This window comes from Neofelis nebulosa, chromosome 1 (genome assembly GCF_028018385.1).
Source record: "Neofelis nebulosa isolate mNeoNeb1 chromosome 1, mNeoNeb1.pri, whole genome shotgun sequence".
Taxonomy (NCBI): domain Eukaryota; kingdom Metazoa; phylum Chordata; class Mammalia; order Carnivora; family Felidae; genus Neofelis; species Neofelis nebulosa.
The window spans coordinates 106,601,417-106,620,130 of record NC_080782.1 but is presented as its reverse complement, the minus strand read 5'-3'; the positions used below and the strand labels follow the sequence as shown (position 1 = coordinate 106,620,130).

Sequence of the window (18,714 nt, the reverse complement as noted above, 5' to 3'; positions counted from 1 at the left end):
CTGTACTTGGGTGTATGTATCTGTTGAAATGGGCTTGACATATCACAGAGAAAAAGCATTTATAAATTTGTTAATAGAACTAAATTTTTATTTTATTTTATTTAAAGGGAAACTGAAAAAAATTTTAATGTTTATTTATCTTTGAGAGAGAGAGAGAGAGAGAGAGAGAGAGAGACAGATGTGAGTGGGGGAAGGGAACAGAGAGGACGAGACAGAGAATCCGTAACAGGCCCCAGTCTCTGAGCTGTCAGTCCAGAGCCTGACACAGGGGTCAAACTCATGAACCGTGAGATCATGACCCGAGCCAGAATCAGACACCTAACTGACTGAGCTACCCAGGTGCCCTAAAAACACTATATTTTAAAAGTTGAGGGGCGCCTGGGTGGCGCAGTCGGTTAAGCGTCCGACTTCAGCCAGGTCACGATCTCGCGGTCCGTGAGTTCGAGCCCCGCGTCAGGCTCTGGGCTGATGGCTCGGAGCCTGGAGCCTGTTTCCGATTCTGTGTCTCCCTCTCTCTCTGCCCCTCCCCCGTTCATGCTCTGTCTCTCTCTGTCCCAAAAATAAATAAAAAATGTTGAAAAAAAAAAAAAAGTTGATCACTCCAACACAGTCCGGAAACTTTCTTCAAGATACTTTGTATTCATGTATTAAAATATAAACTTATAAATCACACACTATGTTTGGAGTGGTATCATACTGTTACTGCTCAATTTATTAACACAAAGTGTTAATACTGCTCCACTTAAAAAATTTTTTTTTAATGTTTTTATTTATTTTTGAGACAGAGAGAGATAGAGTATGAGCAGGGGAGGGGCAGAGAGAGAGGGAGACATAGAATCCGAAGCAGGTTACAGGCTCTGAGCTGTCAGCACAGAGCCCGACGCAGGGCTCGAACCCACGGACCGTGAGATCGTGACCTGAGCCGAAGTCAGACGCTTAACTGACTGAGCCACCCAGGCGCCCAATACTGCTCCACTTTATTAACACAAAGTGGCACATGTGTTATAGCAAGTTGATAACATGTGAAAGTAATTTGGTATATCCACTGCTTCACGGAACGTGGACTTGGAGTCCCTGATAGCCTATTTTTTGGTACTAATAAATGGTAGCTTTAAGTCACCATTTTAGGTTTTTTTCCTCATATTCCTTAAAACACCCAACTTTTTAAGAGATAACAGTTCCTTGATGTTTGCAAGTTGTGGGCATGTAAGAGGAGATACATTCATTATATGTTCAATATCTCAAGACTGACTATTGCTAGCATTTTTTAAACCAGGAGCTGATCAAAACAAACAGAAACAAATATAAAAAAATATTTCCTTGGATCTGGGCTGTTTTTATAGATACAAATGAGTTTTAGATAAATGTGTCTGATTTTACATATTTTTGATAGATCTTCTGTGGAGACAAGATTGCTTTTCCATTCAAATCTCTGCTGTGTGGAACCCACCTCTAGCTTAGATTTCAGAATGCAATTCCCATGAGGCATATATCTCCCCAAAAGTATATCTGTTCTTTCTACCAGTTGGCATGGGTTTGGGATATTGATATCCTATGAAACAGTGACAGTCTCTCTGCCAGCTGAAGCCACACAACCCTTCCTTTCTGGCAATATCCAAGTCAAGGAACCTTGCCTATCTTAACTCTAAGTCTGGAATTTGAGCCTGTTGAGTCTGTGGTAGTTTCATTTGCTTTTGATATTTAGTCAGTAGGAAAACTGAGAGGATATTGAATGTCCCTTGGCCTTACTTAGAAGCATAGATACTACTTGGATTATGAATATTCTCAAGACTTTAACAACAGAAGGAAAATGCTGTGGCAAAAAGTGAGGGTTGTCTTTGGTCTTCCTCCATATTGTCTTGCTTATTAACATAAATCCGCTGCATCCTGCAGATCTACTCAACGTGGTGTCTATTGACCATCATTGGGTGCCAACTCGTCTTCCCCACCCCTCTTATTCCAGAAGTTCATATATGTTGTTTCTCGCTATTAAACTGTCCCCTAACTCCCTTGCTCTCCCTGCCATTTTTCTGCTATTGTGTTCTCTCCACAAGACAATGACTCTGCTCTATCTTAGCAATTCATAAACCTTATTATGCTTCAGAATCCCTGGGAGTGCTTGTTAAATCTCAGTCAGGGTTTATAAATCTGCATTTTAATCAGCAGGCTCCACCTGGCTCCCCAGGTGATCCCGACTTGATGAGGAGACCATACTTAGAGCAGCCCTTCACTCTACTGCAGGAGAACAGCACTACTCTTCTGTTAAGGAGACCTGGGTTTAGGTCTACCCCTGCCAGTCGTATGGCTTTGGGTAAGTCACACCAATTCCCCGTGCTTCTACTTCCTCCTCTGAAGCATGGAGACCAAGGAGAGAAATTGCACTGGAGTTCTTCAACTCCTTTGCCCCATTGACTTTCCTTCTCACCTGCTTAGGAAACCCCAACTTGGAGTGGCCTTATCATCTACCTTTGCTTCTGGGCACCCTGGCTATTGAATGAAACTTGAGAAAATCACAGATCCAGGCTGACTGGTGCTGCTCACCTGAGCTCGCCACACCGTGAAAACACCACAGTACTCCAGCCACTCTCTTGTTCTGCACAAGGACCGTTCCAAATGTACCTTTCTCTCTTCAAACTTCAGAGTGAGAAAGGGGTTATGAGCTAAGGGATGCAAGAGGCCTCCAGAAGCTAAGAAAGGCAAGGAAACAGATTCTCCCCTACAACCTCCCAAAGGAAGCAGTCCTGCAAACTTGTTGGGTTATGCTTAGTGAAACTGATTTTGGACATTTGGCCTCTGCACCTACAAGAGAATAAATCTGTTTTGCTTAAAGTCATTAAGTTTGTGACAATTCATTATAGGAGCAAGAGGAAACAGATGCCACAAAGTGAGATCACTTAGGGAGCATTTGTGAAGAAGTCTCTTGAAAGCTGTTGCCTCTGTGTGGTTTTGTCTTCTATGGATCTACAGACAAGGCGCTGATGCTGCATCTGAGACCACCAGTGGGTTGTCCTCAAGACCGGAAACAGGAAGTGCTGGATGTTGAGAGGAGAAGAGCTGGAACCCACTAGACAATGTGTCCTTTGCTATATCTGACCAGAAACACTTTCAGAAAGCAATGGCAGCTTTGTCACTTTTGCCTTCTAAATCTCATAGAAGTTCTTGTTTTGGCCAGCTACAACCCAGATAGGGAACAGAAATCATAGTTCTGGGACCTACAGTTCCCACCTTAACCAAGCTGATACAACACATTCATCCTAAAATGACCTGATTTTATAGGTTTTCCTCTGGGCTTTTCCTCTCACTTATGTTACAGCGAGAGCATTTTCCTGTCATTGAAAATTCTTCCAAACTAATTTGGAAGAAATTCTGATGACCCATAATTTATTTAACCATCCCTCTGTTATTGGTGACTTAGGATGTTTTCTTTTTTTTAATTTTTTCCTGTGTTACTAATAGTATTGCAGTAACTCTCCGTGCATACAAATCTTTGTCAGTATCTCTGATATTTCCTGGGAATGGATTCCTAGAAGGGGGATTACTGAATTAAAGGAAGTCAATTTCTACAAATTGTGATGATTCCTGCCAAACTGCTCTCCAGAAACGATATATCAGCTTTCACTCCTATTGACTGGGCCCTGGCCAGCATCGAATATTGTGTTTTAAATCCATTCAGAGAGGCACTTCTTGACAATATCTGATGCTGGTGATCATTATAGCTGAAGACTTGGAAGTGAGGTGAGTTGGCCACAATATTCATCTGCAGCTGGCTGGAGAGGCTGGTGGCACTTCCTTCCTTTACCTCTGTGGGCACCTGCATCTTCAGAAGCTAGACTCGTGGTGAAAAACAACCTGCTTCGATAGGCAATACGGCACTTTTCAGTCAACAACTTGGGTAAATATATTACTTACAATTAAGTATGACCTGAAGAAATACTAATATAGAAGGAAAACTATTCCTATCTCACAAATAAAGAAACACATTAAGTGAGCACCAATGATTTCTCTAGCTCTAACTAGCAAGTCCCTAACAGATTAATAGTTAGCATTCACTTCCCTGAAGTTTTCAATCATTATTTAGGACATTTTGAAGCATATACATTGTACCAAAAACTAGATTCTGCGTCTAATATGGGAAAAGCATACTCTTTGGTTTACAGTTAAAACACTAAACCACATTACCTGGCTAATTCCCATTGCAAATATTTGAATTAATAAGGATGGTTTTATGGCTATTTTAAATCCTCTTTTTGATTCTTAGCTTTACTGCAACAGAAATGAAAAATAAAACATGATTGCATATTGCTGAAGTGACCCAAGGAGAAAACCTATTACATCAGAGAATTTCGTGCAGGGAGTGATTAAGCAGTCTGTCTACATGTTTTCCCAAATTTGTATTTCAGCTGAAATGTAATGGTTAGATGGATAAGCAGTAATTGGTATATTGAGAAAAGAAATTAATACTGACTTATCTTCTCTCCAAACTGCAAAGTTTATTTTTATATACAATCTCAGAATGCTAATAAAATAATCTAGTTTCCATTTTTTCAAAATTAGAGATGCCTGAATTTGTGATGACAGTTTTGCTTTATGAAAGCCTATTTTAGAGTTATCAGACTGTCTGAAATCTTTAGAGAGTCTCTGCATTAAGTAAGCCAACCAACAAATAACCTCTCAGCAGACAAAATCACAGAAAGCTGAGCTACAAGAACATGGCAGAGATGATGAGCGGTTCTCAGGGTGGTCCCTAAACCAACATCAGAATCACCTTGGAATTGATCAGAAATGCACATTCTCAGGGCCCTGCTCAGACCTATTGGATCTGAAACTCTGGGGAGTAGGACTGGGCAGTTTGTGTCTTAACAAGCCATCTGCTACATGCTGAAGTTTCTTTAGGAGCTACTGATCTAGAATGTTGCTTTCGTTGGGCTGGCAAGGAAGCCAAAGCCCAGAGAGGGCTATTACTCCTTGAATCACAGGAGAAGTTAATGGCATAGTAGGACCAGACTGCCTAGTCTGTAGACAACCTCAACAGTCCTTTACAACATGTGGCTTGTCTGAGATGCCCAGTGAGGATGAAAGGGTATTTAGCATGCTCTGCCAGTCAGGCAAACTGTGTGGCAACTTTTTCTAGAAAGGAAAACTTAATGCTACAAGAAGCAACCTATACAAAGCTTAGCTATAAAGAAAATTTACTACTGTGAAACACCAACCAAGTCTTCAATGAACTAATGCATGGACTATTACTATATCTCTTGATTGGATATTTTAATCATAAGTACTAGGGAAATTTCTCTGTTGAGATCACAAAAATTCTCATTGAGGTCTGTATAAAATCTATCCAGTTATCCATCTTGTAAAACATAAAAAATAGTGCAGCTATATTCCTTGAGGGAATTTCTCTGTTCAAATGACCTTATTCATTGGAGGCAGATGAAAAAGTAGGGAAAGTTTGCCAAATTATATCTGCATAGTTTATCTCTGTGATTTCTAACGAAAGGGAACTTTTCTATTTCTAAAAGGAAACTCTTGATATACTATCAATGGGAAGAGAATATGATGTAACTGATTTTTGTAGTATATTAAGAAACTCATAAATGAAAAGGAAAAGATCAAATAATTTTAACTCCTATTTGACCTTATTAAATAATTAAGTTTCTTTTCATTTAATCAAGTTGTGTATCACCAGTTGGAAGAAAGGATTTATTTGATTGAAATTCCTTTGCAGGGGCGCCTGGGTGGCTCAGTCGGTTGAGCGTCCGACTTCAGCCCGGGTCACGATCTCGCGGTCCTTGAGTTCGAGCCCCGCGTCGGGCTCTGGGCTGATGGCTCAGAGCCTGGAGCCTGCTTCCCATTCTGTGTCTCCCTCTCTCTCTGCCCCTCCCCCATTCATGCTCTATCTCTCTCTGTCTCAAAAATAAATAAACGTTAAAAAAAATTAAAAAAAAAAAAAAGAAATTCCTTTGCAGTCAGCAAGGACATCTTCAGCATCACAAATATCAAGGATATGATACCTCCATTTCAACAGGTTCCCAGTTCAGCGAGGCTCAAATGATCCATGTGGCATTGTCTTTGCTAAAATATAGGTTTATCTGCACAACATAAACACGTATTGAAAATATGCAACACATTAGCAGTTTTCTTGATGTTGTGGACATGACCTATGCCTTAAGAAATATTTGGAGTGAATGCCTATGAAATTCTCATATACATTCAAGAGTACTGCCACAATAATGATGAGACTAGGAACAGACCGTTCGCCCAGTCCAATAGAAATAGAAAGTGAAAAAGAAGGAGAAATGGAATGTGAGCCACATATGCAATTTCAAATTTTCTAGTAGCCATTTAAGTACAAAGAAACAGGTGAAATTAATTTTAATAATACTTTCATGTAAGTCAATATATCCAAAATATTATCATTTCAACATGTAATCAATATAAACATTCCTAATAGGATTTTACATTCTTTTTTGTATTCTTTGAAATCCACTGTGTGCTTCATACATACACACGTGTCATCTTGACGAGCCACATTTTAAGTGCTCAGCTAGTCACAGGGGGCTAGTCACTGCAGTATTGGACAACATGGGTATAGACTCAGTAGTCAATTTGCCTATTTCTAGATGCTTCCCTTAGCTTACTTTCACCCAAATCCTAACTTCCAAAGTATCAGCCTTACCCTCTGATGTCTGTAAGGGACTCTTTTGAAGTACCTCTTGGTTTCATTCTCTGTTCCTTTTTTCTCCAGTTTCTCCTTAGGTCCTCAGGCTTTAAATGCTAGCCATAAGCTGATAACTCTCACATTTGTGTCTCTACCCTAGACCTCTCTTCTGAGCTCCAGATTCTCATTTCCCACTATATACTCAACATTTCTTCTTGGATATTGAATAAACACCAAAAGTGTGATGTCACTAAAATAGGCACTGACTACCAACCCTAGCATAACCATAATATTTGCTTCCCCATAAGCTTCCCTCTTGACAGTAAATGGCACTACTGCCTTCACAGTTGTTCAGTTAGATACCTCTCTGTGCCTCACACCCACAGCCCACATCCAATCCTTTAGTCAACTCTGTTGGCTCCACCTCCACAATGTATATCTATTCAAACTCCTCCCTACCTCCATTGTTATAACCTGAATCCAAGATGCCATCATCTCTCTCTGGATCACTGCAACCAGCTCCTAACCGGTATCTTGCCTATAGTCTGGCCACCATTAAGCCACCAGATTGAGCTTTACAGTATACATCATATCATATGTTCCCCTTGCTTACAACTTCTCCATTGCCAGAGCCCCTGGGTGGCTCAGTCAGTTAAGTATCCGACTCCTGATTTCAGCTCAGATCATGATCTTACTCTTTGTGGGTTTGAACCCCACGTTGGGCTCTGTGCTAGCGTGGAGCCTGCTTGGGATTCTCTCTCTCCCTCTCTCTCTCTGCTCCTCCCCCATTCATGTGGTCTCTGTCGTTCTCTCTCTCAAACTTAAAAAAAAAAAAAACTTTAAAAAAATGTTCAACGTCATTAGTCGTTAAGGAAATGCAAAAGAAGCCTACAAAGGAATACTATTTCACATGCTAAAAAGTGTCTATCACAAATAAAACACACAAGAGCAAATGCTGTTGAGTTTGTTGAAAAATGGGAACCCTCATGCCTTACTGTCAAGAATATAAAACGGTGCAGTCACTCTGGAAAACAGTTTGCAGTTTCTCGGAATGTTAAACAAAAAACAACTATACCACCTAGCAATTCCACTTCTAGGTATCTGCCCCAGAGGAATGAGAACATTTTTCCACTAAGAGATTTGCATGCAACTATTCATAGCACCATCATTCATAGTAGCTAAAAACTGGAACAACCTACATATTTATTTACAGGTAAATACATAAACAAATGGTAACACATGCATACAGTGGAACACTATTCAGCAATAAAGAGGAGCAAACTACTGACATGTGCTATGGAACCTCAAAAACATGCCAAGTGAAACAAGCAAGACACAAGAAACTATATATTGTATGTTTCCATTTATAGGAAATTTCCAGAAAAGGCAAATTTATTTTATTATTATTATTTTTTAACGTTTTATTTATTTTTGAGACAGAGAGAGACAGAGCATGAACGGGGGAGGGGCAGAGAGAGGGGGAGACACAGAATGGAAGCAGGCTCCAGGCTCTGAGCCATCAGCCCAGAGCCTGACGCGGGGCTCGAAATCACGGACCGGGAGATCGTGTCGGACCGCGAGATCGTGACGTGAGCTGAAGTCAGACGCTTAACTGACTGAGCCACCCAGGCGCCCCAAGAAAAGGCAAATTTAAAGAGGCAGAAAGTAGATTAGCAGTCGGATAGGGCTGAAGGTGGGAACAGGGAATAACTGTAAGTGAGCCATGAAGAATCATACTGGAAATATGGGAATGATCTGAAATTGATTTATGGCAAAAAAATTGATTTATGGTGATGATTGTGTCCTTCAGTTTAAACATTTAAAAATCATTGAATTGCACCCTTGAGATAGGTGAATTTTCTGATATGCAATATGTGCTTGAAAAAAAATGTTTTATAAAAACACAAAAACTTCCCCTTACACTGAGAATAAAACCCAGACTCCTTACTGTGGTCTACAAAGCCCTACGTGATTGACCACTACCCATCCCTCAGACTTCATTTCTTGCTAACCTCCTTTTTCTCATCATACCTCATGTAAATTGGTCCTTTGTTCTACCTCTCTAACATGCCAAGTTCACTGCTGTCTTACTTAAGGTGTTTGTTGCTCTGCTAGTCCCTCAGTTTACGTGCCAGCTTCCTTCTCCACACTCAGGACTCAGTTCACAGCACTTCCTCATCTCCACCAGAGCCAAAGCAGAAGCCCTTACTAGTCGCAGCCAGAGTTCTGTGCAACATTACTAGTTTCTTGTCTCCACGGCCATGACCAGCACCTGACATTACGTTATCTGCACTTACAGCTGTGCTCTGAATGTGCCCCTTTCCAAATTCATGTGTTGAAATCCTAACCCCCAAAGGTGAAGGTTCTAGGGAGGTGGGGACTTTGGGAGGTGCTTAAATCATAAGGGTGGAGCCCTCATGAGTGGGATTAGTGCCTTTATTGAGGAGGCTCCAGGGAGACCCTTACCCCTTCCACTATGAAGGGCACAGAGAGAAGTCTGTGGTGTAGAAGACCACAACCACACAGGCACCCTGATTTTTTCCTTCCAATCTCCAGAACTGTGAGAAGTAAATTTTAGCTGTTGATGAGCCACCCAGTCTGTGGTATTTTGTTATAGCAGCACCCACAGACTGATACATGCTTATGACACATGTTAACCACATGTCTCCCCTTGTAAGCCCCCATACTCCCAGTTGAGGGACTTATCTGCCTTTTGGACCCTGTTCAGAACACGACATGCTGACACACAGGAGGCGCTCACTAAGCCAGACCGATTGATTGACTTGCTAAATGTTTGGGTGTTTCATTAAATGCTCTGATCCTCAAATTATTCTTCAGTAAAATAATAGATAATAATTGTATCTATCCTTCTTGTCTCACAAGGCTGTTTGTGAGGGTTAAATCAGAATTATGTGAAGCACTATGGACACAAACCTAACTGTTCTTATTTTTACGAGAAGATCACCTCATGATTCCTTTGGACCATCCGCCTGTTTACATAGTTTGGAGGCAGGAAACTACTGTAAGTGAAAGACTGAGTTAAACACTCTGTGTACTTCAGGGAATGGGAGATACAGCATACAAACAACCATTCTATGCAGTTATCCAAGGAAGCCAATACTCTACTGCCGTGTAAGATAAACAGTGCCCTTTCCTGTCCCCTAATTCCATAAATGAAAGGCGACTTCATACAACCTCATAGGAAGCCAGTTATTCTGGTGACAATGAGGAATCTGTAGGGAAGTAGGTCTGTTTGCTTGCCCTTTGCCCTTCCCATGTAAAGGGGACAAGGGCAGATCACTTGCCATATTAGCTAAGAGTGCAAAACCCAAAATTCCACAGATAGGAAACTGGACTTCAAAACTGACTCATTTCACATAAGTTACTAGACAGATATCAGAGGGTAATAACTTCTTGCTGCCTTTTAACTAAGCTGCTAAATATGAAGTTATCCTCAATTCCCCTTCTCTCTCTCTTTCAGTTTTTCATTCTTTTTCTTTTGTTTTATATATATATATATATATATATACACATATAGATATACACAATGTAATACATATATACATTATATATGTATATAATAATGTTATATATAGCATTATATATTATATAGTATTACTTAATTGTGTCTATACATTATATATATAATATATATAAAGACTTTATTCACTTAGAGCAGTTTTATGTTCACAGCAGAGTTAAAAGGAAGGTCCAGAGATTTCCCATATAACCCCTGCCCCTACACATGCATAGCTTACCCCATTATCAACACCCTCACCACAGTGGTATGGCTGTTACAACTGGTGAACCTACACTGACACATCACAATCACCCAAGGCCACAGTTTACATTAGGTTTCACTCTTGGTGTTGTACATGCTGTGAGTTCAGACAAAAGTGTAATGACCTGTATCCATCATTGTAGTATCATACACAGTATTTGCACTGCCCTAAAAACCCTTTGTGCTCTGCCTATTCATCCCCTCTGATTTTTTTACTATCTTGAAAGTTTTGCCTTTTCAGAAAGTCATATTGTTTGAATCATACAGTATGTAACCTTTACAGATTGTCTTCTCTTACTTAGCAATATGCTTTTACATTTCTTCCGTGTCTTTTCATGGCTTGATAACTCATTCCTTTTTATGAGTAATATCCCATTGCCTGGATGCACCAGAGTGTGCTTATACATTCCCCTGGACATTGAAGGACATCTTGGTTGCTTCCAAGATTTGGCAATTATGAAGAAAGCTGCAATAAACATTCACATAGAGGTCTTTGTGTGAACGTAAATTTCCAACTCCTTTGGGTACATTTCAAGGGATGCAGTTGCTGGATCATATGGTAAGAGTGTGTTTACTTTTGTGAGAAACCATCAAACTGTCTTCCAAAGTGTTTACCATTTTGTATTTTCACCAGCAGTGAATGAGAGTTTCCTTTGCTCCACAACCTCTCCAGCATTTGATGTTGTTACTGCTGTGGGCTTTGGCCACCTAATAGACTTCTAATGGCATCTCCTTGTCTTTTTCATTTGTATTTCCCTGATGGCCTATGATGCGGGGGTGGGGGGCATCTTTTAACACACTGATTTTCCATCTGTGTATCTTCTTTGGTGGGGTGTCTTCTCAGGTCTTCGGCTCATTTTTAAATCTGGTTGTTTTTTTGTTGTTGCTGTTGCTTTTGTTGCATTTGAAGTGTTCTTTGTACATTTTGGATAACAGACCTTTATCAGTTGTGTCTTTTGTTTTTTTTTTTACATTTATTTACTTTTGAGAGACAGAGGGAGACAGCCTGAGCAGGGGAGGGCAGAGAGAGAGGGAGACACAGAATTAGAAGCAGGCTCCAGGCTCCGAGCTGTCAGCACAGAGCCCAACGCGGGGCTGGAACCCATGAACCATGAGATCAGGACCTGAGCCAAAGTCAGATGCTTAACCGACTGAGCCACCCAGGCGCCCCTCAGATGTGTCTTTTATAAATATTTCTCCCAGTCTCTGGTTGTCTTCTCATTCTCTTGATTTTGTCTTTTGCAGAACTGCAGTGTTACATTTTAATGAAGCCCACCGTGTCAATTGTTTCTTTTGTGGATCATAGATCGTGTCTTTGGTGTTGTTACTGAAAAAGTCATGGTCATACCCAAATTCATCTAGGTTTTCTCCTGTGTTCTAGGAATTTTATATTTTTGCATTTTACATTTAGGTCTGTGATCCATTTTGAGTTGATTTTTGTGAAGGGTATAAGGTCTATACAAGATTCCCTTTTTCACATGTCAGTGTCTAATTGTTCCAGCACTATTTGTTGAAAAGTCTATCTTTGCTCTATTTCTTTTCCTTTCTAAAATGTACATCTTTAGTAGTTTCGTTGAAAGTTCTCTTGAGAATTATTTCAAAAGCAATCAAAATCCTTCTTTCCCTCAGACTAAATACAATTTCCCAACCACCTCAACATTTTAAAACTTTAATCCCCGTATAAATTCTTTAATGCAACAAGAGCTTTTTGCCGTTAAAATTGTCATTTTCTTGTTGCCCTTTAACTCAAATCTTAGTTTTTTAGGAACAAAATAACTCTGCTCAAAATATTTTCCCCTTAAAAATTGAGATTTTGGGGGTGCCTGGGTGGCTCAGTTGGTTGAGTGTCCAACTTCATCTCAGGTCATGATCTCATGGTTCGTGACTTGTGCTGACAGCTCGAAGCCTGGAGACTGCTTTGGATTCTGTGTCTCCCTCTCTCTCTCTCTGCCCCTCCCCTGCTCGCTCTCTCTCTCAAGAATAAATAAACATTTAAAAATTTTTTTAAGAATTGAGATTTTCTAGTGCCTTTTAACATTCAGTGCTTCTAATGTCAATTTGATACCCAATCGATTGTCAATGTACATCATCTCACTCACTCTGGAAACTTTCTCTTGATCCTTGGTACTCTAAAATTTCATCAAGATAGATCTGTTTCAATCCATTTAGTGTTCTGTGGGTTCTTTCAGTCTGAACAAATGTACTTTTATTCAGCTTTGGGAACTTTTCTTACAGTATTTATTTGATGTTTTGTCTCTGCCTTTTTATTATTTTTCCATTTTGGAGTTCCTCCTAAAGCACCCCCACTTTCTTAGTTATAGTTGGTCTCCATGATGTGGGCTGTGGTTTCTTCTACCAATGAGATTATATCATCTTTGTTTTTTCAGGATTTCTTCAAAATTTCTGGAGTACAATAACATACTATTTCTACTTTCCCAGGGCTGATTGTGTGTGTGTGTGTGTGTGTGTGTGTGTGTGTGTGTTTCTTGTGATTTGAGGCTGGAGGTTAGAAATACATGACTAATCTGTCATATCGATCTAGGCTCTGAAATGATTATTTCTATAAGGCTGGAATTTGTCTGCTCACAAGTGGAAGTTCCCTGTTTGAGATTTCACAATGCCTTCCTCAGACAAAATTTTGGAAGAAGTATAATTTTTATGGATACTGAATACAGAAGTTATTCCTTTATTGCTGTAGTTTCATGTAAGTCAGCCATGTCCATTCTAGTCTGCCACACTCCTTCCCAGGTTCTACTTTCTGTTAATGGTTGTGAGTGCTTTCCACATTCTCTTATTTTGTGTGGAATATAAATGCAGTCACCACGAGGAGGCTAGGTTCACCTTTTCATCCTGTAATTCTTGAAGATCTTGAAAAGAGACGGTCTTTAATGTGGTTCAGGGATGGAGGCTTTTTAAAACATGCTGCTTAGAGAATTAACCTTATGTCAGTGACACCTTTCTAAGTTCTAAACATTTTAAGGGGAAGAGAGATCATTAAGGAAAGAAAGAGGTCATGCTTTCTACTCCATAGTCCTGGGAACCAGTCAAAGGAATAATAATGTTCCAGCCAGAGTAATCAGAGCAGATATGGCTAATAGGTTTCAACTTGAATTGAAATAAATGATTGATAGGGGCTGCCTGGAGCACAGCTGTGTTGGAAAAGATTGTGAGGCCACATCTGGGTTCACAGGACAAAGTGTGATTAATGATGTCTGCCATGGTTATGAGAGGAGGTGGTGGTGGTAGCCATGCCATGTATATTTAATCCCTGAATAAGAGTCTTCTGATGAATAGAACTATTCATCCATGAGGGTGCCAGATTGCAGTTAGAAGATTATGGGCATGTTCTGACAGCATGGAGGTAAGATGCTAATGCTATTTGGACTGATTTTATTCAGCTTGTAGTCAGAATGATTTCCTGAGTTAGCAGTGCCAGTAAGTTGGAAAATAAACTGTGTCGTATTTGTACATCTCCTGCTTAGTTCAAACTTAAGCACAGGACCATGATGCATCCCAGTACAGACAGAGATGTGATGTTACACAGAAAATTGGGATAGTAAGCTACTTGGATTATCATTCTAATAAAATCTTCCTGTGTCCTAAAAGGCAGGGGTGGATCCTTTCTCCTTTTTCTTTTTTGATGTTTATTTTTCAGAGACAGACAGAGACAGCATGAGTGGGGGAGGGGCAGAGAGAGAGGGAGACACAGAATCCGAAGCAGGCTCCAAGCTCTGAGCTGTCAGCAGAGAGCCCAACGCTGGGCTTGAACTCAAGCCCTGGATCCTTTTTTCATTTGCTTTATTTTATACTTCATTAAGGGGCGCCTGGGTGGCTCTGTCGGTTGAGCGTCCGACTTCGGCTCAGGTCACAGTCTCGCAGTTCGTGGGTTTGAGCCCTGCATCAGGCTCTGTGCTGACCGCTTGCTTAGAGCCTGGAGCCTGCTTCAGATTCTGTGTCTCCTTCTCTCTCTGCCCCTCCCCCGCTTATGCTTTGTCTCACTCTGTTTCTTAAAAATAAATAAATGTAAAAAAAATTTATTTTATACTTCATTCAGTCATTATAGAAAGATATAAAGAAGAGAGTGGTATTTACCCATGATACTGTCAGAGATAATATTGCTACTATTTGGGTGTAGAACCTTCTAGACTCTCTTCAACATATATGATTGAAATTAATGGGGTCATAGTGTGCATCCTGTTTTCAGCCTAAATTTCAGCCTCTTTCTAAGTTAATATTATAACTGCATAATAGTATGTAATAGATCATTAATACTTTGTTCGATCTATGTATCATATTTATTTAATCAAGCTTCATAGATTGTTTCTCATACTTTGGTATTGCAAATAACACTTTGGTGAATATCCTTGTACATAAATATTTGTGCACTACTTATTCCCTTAGAATAATTTTCTAGAAGAGTATTTCCTGGGCCAAATTAGTAAATTTTTGTTTTCATTTTAAGAGTTTTGTTACTGTCCTCCAAAAAGGCTAACAATATACTTAATAAATCTTGAAGAGAATGACATAGAAAGCACAATAAAGTTGTTAAGATCACTCCCCCGAATGAAGAGCCTGAACTATTCACCACCCACACAGCCTCTTTTCCTACTTCACGGATGTTTACATCTCTTGATCATAGAGACCGTTACAGTTGGAACTACAGCAGCCGGTTCAGAAGCAGGGAGAAGCGTTCGGGGCCTATGGAGTGGAGCCAGATATGGTCATAGGGAGGGCTTCCTTCCACCCACCAAACAGCTGCACGGTTCCAGCTGTCCCAGGACTGCTGAGCACCCGTGAAGGACTGAGCATTCTTTCCTGTACTTCCTAGAACATGCCAGGCTAATGCTGACACATTATGAAGGTCCCCAGTTACATCCTATTGATTAATCTCTGAGGTTACCTGCAGGCATGCAGAGTTTGGAAGGCTGGCAATTGGAGGGCTGGTGGAGTCTGGAGGAAGACTAGGCTGCTGTTCCTTAAGCGGGGAGGCGGAAAGCTGTCCCTCAGCTGGAGTGAATATTATAGGAAAGTTGGAGTTCATGACTTCCTTCTGAAAAGGCTTGAATTGTTAATGGGTCAGGATGGCGGTTTTTTGTTTTTTTTTTTTACCTACATACGTTTTCTTTCTTCATCCCGAGACACAGCTCTTTATCCCATTCCATCATCTTCTTTTTTCTTGAATTTCTTTTTGATCTTTAAGAATCCCCTTTGCCATTTGTGGCACTTGAATGAGTATTTGGTATTGTGAGGAAACACTGGAATAAATAAATCACAGTTAATGACATCAGAAATCATAGTTCAGATTATCTATAACAAGTAGGAAATTAAACTTCAAATAACCTATGCCTACATGGTTTAGGGGAGAAGTTGTTTTTGTTTCATTTTCAAATAATAGCATTACTATTTAGTTATTCCAGCTTCAAAGGTTTCATTCTCCCCATAAATTGTCGTATTGGTGCCTTTCTGAAACTAGAAACCAGAGCAGCTGGGACAACTCCTTCTGCATATTGGAAAACATAGTGAGCTAGAAGGCACAATGGGCGGCTGCTGGCTCACAGGATGTGCAGATGTGTTTCTAAACACACCCAGTCTTAGTAGGTGTCATGAACAGCCAATATCAGTGATAACAGAGCTTAGTTTCAGACCTAGAAAATTCTAGTGGGCAAACACACACACACACACACACACACACGCACACACACACACCTCCCAGGAGACTAGAAAAAGTCCAATTACTCACATTCCATTTGTTTTTTAAAACCATGCTAATTGTAGAAATTTGTTCTTTCTTTCAAAAATAAAAAGTAAAGAATTTAAGAGTAAGAAAAAACCAAAACAATTGGGGAATCAGAAATATATTGAAATTTATTTCTGGAAATGTTTTGCTCTTCATTGTACTTGGAGAATTGTAAAGATTTTCCTCCATTTACAAAAGTAGTGCCTATGTGTTCATTGCAGAACATTTGGAAAATATGGAAGTTTTTAAAAAAAAATTTTTTTATGTTTTACTCTATTTTTGAGAGAGGGGGAGGAGGGGCAGAGAGAGAGAGGGAGGCACAGAATGCGAAGCAGGCTCCAGGCTCTGAGCTGTCAGCGTGGAGCCAGACGCGGGGCTCAAACCCACGAACCCTGAGATCATGACCTGAGTCGAAGTCAGACACTCAACAGACTGAGCCACCCAAGCGCCCCTGGAAAATATGGAAGTTTAAAATTACTTACATTCCACCCACCCAGACACCACTCACATATAGGCAGTTTTGTTTCCTCTTCTTTGTATCTAAATATGTAAATAAAATTTCTCCTCCTTCGTTATCTTCTTTTAAGTTTGATCAGATTTTTTAATGTACTTTTGATTCCTATTTTCTTCACCCCAAATTTTATCATGAGCAGTTCCTTGACGTTTTTGGTATTTAGTTAGCAATTATTTATTGAGTGCTTACCATGAGTCAGGTATTTTTCCAGGCACTGGAGACATAGCGAAGAAGAAAACAAACATGGCACTTGTTGTCTTGGACTTTGTAGTCAAATGGGAAGACATGCGGGTAAAAAGCAACTATTATGGAATAAGGTAAGTATCACAATGTGGAATAGAAAATATAGGCTGGTAGCACCTAACTGGAAAGACTTTCTTGAAGAACAGAGCAGACACCTAAAGGTGGAGAAGGGTTTGCCAGCAAATATGATTGCTTTTATGGCTACATAATATTCCGTAGCATGAACATACACTGTTTAACTAGTCTCTTACTGGACAACTAGATTGCATCTGATTCCTTGCCATTATAAATAATAATGAGAAAGTTGCATTTAAGTCTTTGTCAACATTACTGATATTTCCTAGTATCAGATTTCTAGGAATTTCATTACTAGGTGGAAGAAAGCAAGCCTTATGCAATTTCTTGATACATACTGCTAAATTGCTTTTCAGAAAGACTTCTCTACACTCACACCTAGGACATGACATCACCCGTGGGACTACTCTCTCGCTGCGGTTGAATATTAACATTAGTTTAAAATACCAAATTGATAGTCGAAAAATATATTTTACTGTGCTTTATTTTTTTTTTAATTACCAGAAAGATGAAACATTCTTTTCTATATGCATTAGCCTTTTGGGTTCTCTTTTAGTATCTCTTTATGCCTTATACTCAAGTTTTCTATGGGAGGTTCATTTTTGTGTATGTTTTGATCTTTGGGAACTATTTTTATATTATGAAGTATTTGGTGTGCGTGTGTGGGGGGGTGATTTTAGGAATGATTGCTTTCCAGATGTATCATATTATTCAGATCATTTGTTTCCTGTCACCAAGAATGGAAGTTTATTTACTGAGCATATACACAGAACAAGGTTGGTAGAAAACTATGCACTTGAGCTATCATCTTGCTTTAGAGTCTCCTGTTCCAAGTGAATGACCATGGGAAGCCATCTAAATAAAATGTCAAAATTCCCATACTGGGCAAATATGAAGACAGAAAGGGATTTAAGATAAAAGTGACTCTTTATTTACTGACCTATCTAGGTCCACTGCCTATCTTTACGCACATACAGGGAAAGAAAATGCCTACCTAAAAGTATCTCCCATTTCTGAATGGAGGACGGGTCATGAGTTGTAAGCCCCAGGGCCAGGTCTCTGGGTTTGTCTCGACCACCAAGACAGAGGTTGGTAAGTTGCCCCACCTGGAGGTAGCAGCTGTGGGGCTCAAGAAAAAATTGGACATTTAAAGTAGGTCATTAAAATGTCACACATCATGAAGCTTCAGCCTGGGACTGAGGACTCAGGGTGGGGACCAAGAGAGTAATACTGGGAATTCTTTATCTACCACAGTGCCCAGGACAGATTCTGCTTTACAGCCTGGATCAGAAAGTCTAATACAATGGTGGTTTAAAAAAGAACTTAGAAATCAGCAAGAGTGCTATATAAATTTTCAATCTGTGACTTATTCCTAACCTAAGAATAACTATAACCCAGATAATTTCTTTCTGCTTCACTTGTTGGCCCTATACTCGAAATTTTGAAATTCCTTCTTACCAAGCTACACATAGATTTGAATCCTTTTTCAATAAACATGGACTATGATATATAGAGTTTGGTAATGTGCCATTTAACTTGACATCATTTTAAAAACATTTTCCAATTCATTAACTATTCTCCAAACAATGTGACTGTATAGTTTTCCACTAAATAGACCTATCACGTTAAGTTGACCATTTTTATTTCATTTATTTCTTTTGTTTCAGGTTTTTATTTAATTTCTAGTTAACATACAGAAAATTGAC

The 18,714-nt window shown here is 39.7% G+C and overlaps 1 long non-coding RNA gene across 1 annotated transcript; it reads left to right on the top strand.

The window, feature by feature from the left end:
- The first annotated feature begins 2,178 nt into the window (after positions 1 to 2,178).
- Positions 2,179 to 2,833, top strand: LOC131512376 (uncharacterized). Its single transcript, XR_009262118.1, has 2 exons — positions 2,179 to 2,311; positions 2,434 to 2,833. It is a non-coding gene; the product is annotated as an uncharacterized LOC131512376 (long non-coding RNA).
- The last annotated feature ends 15,881 nt before the right edge of the window (positions 2,834 to 18,714 follow it).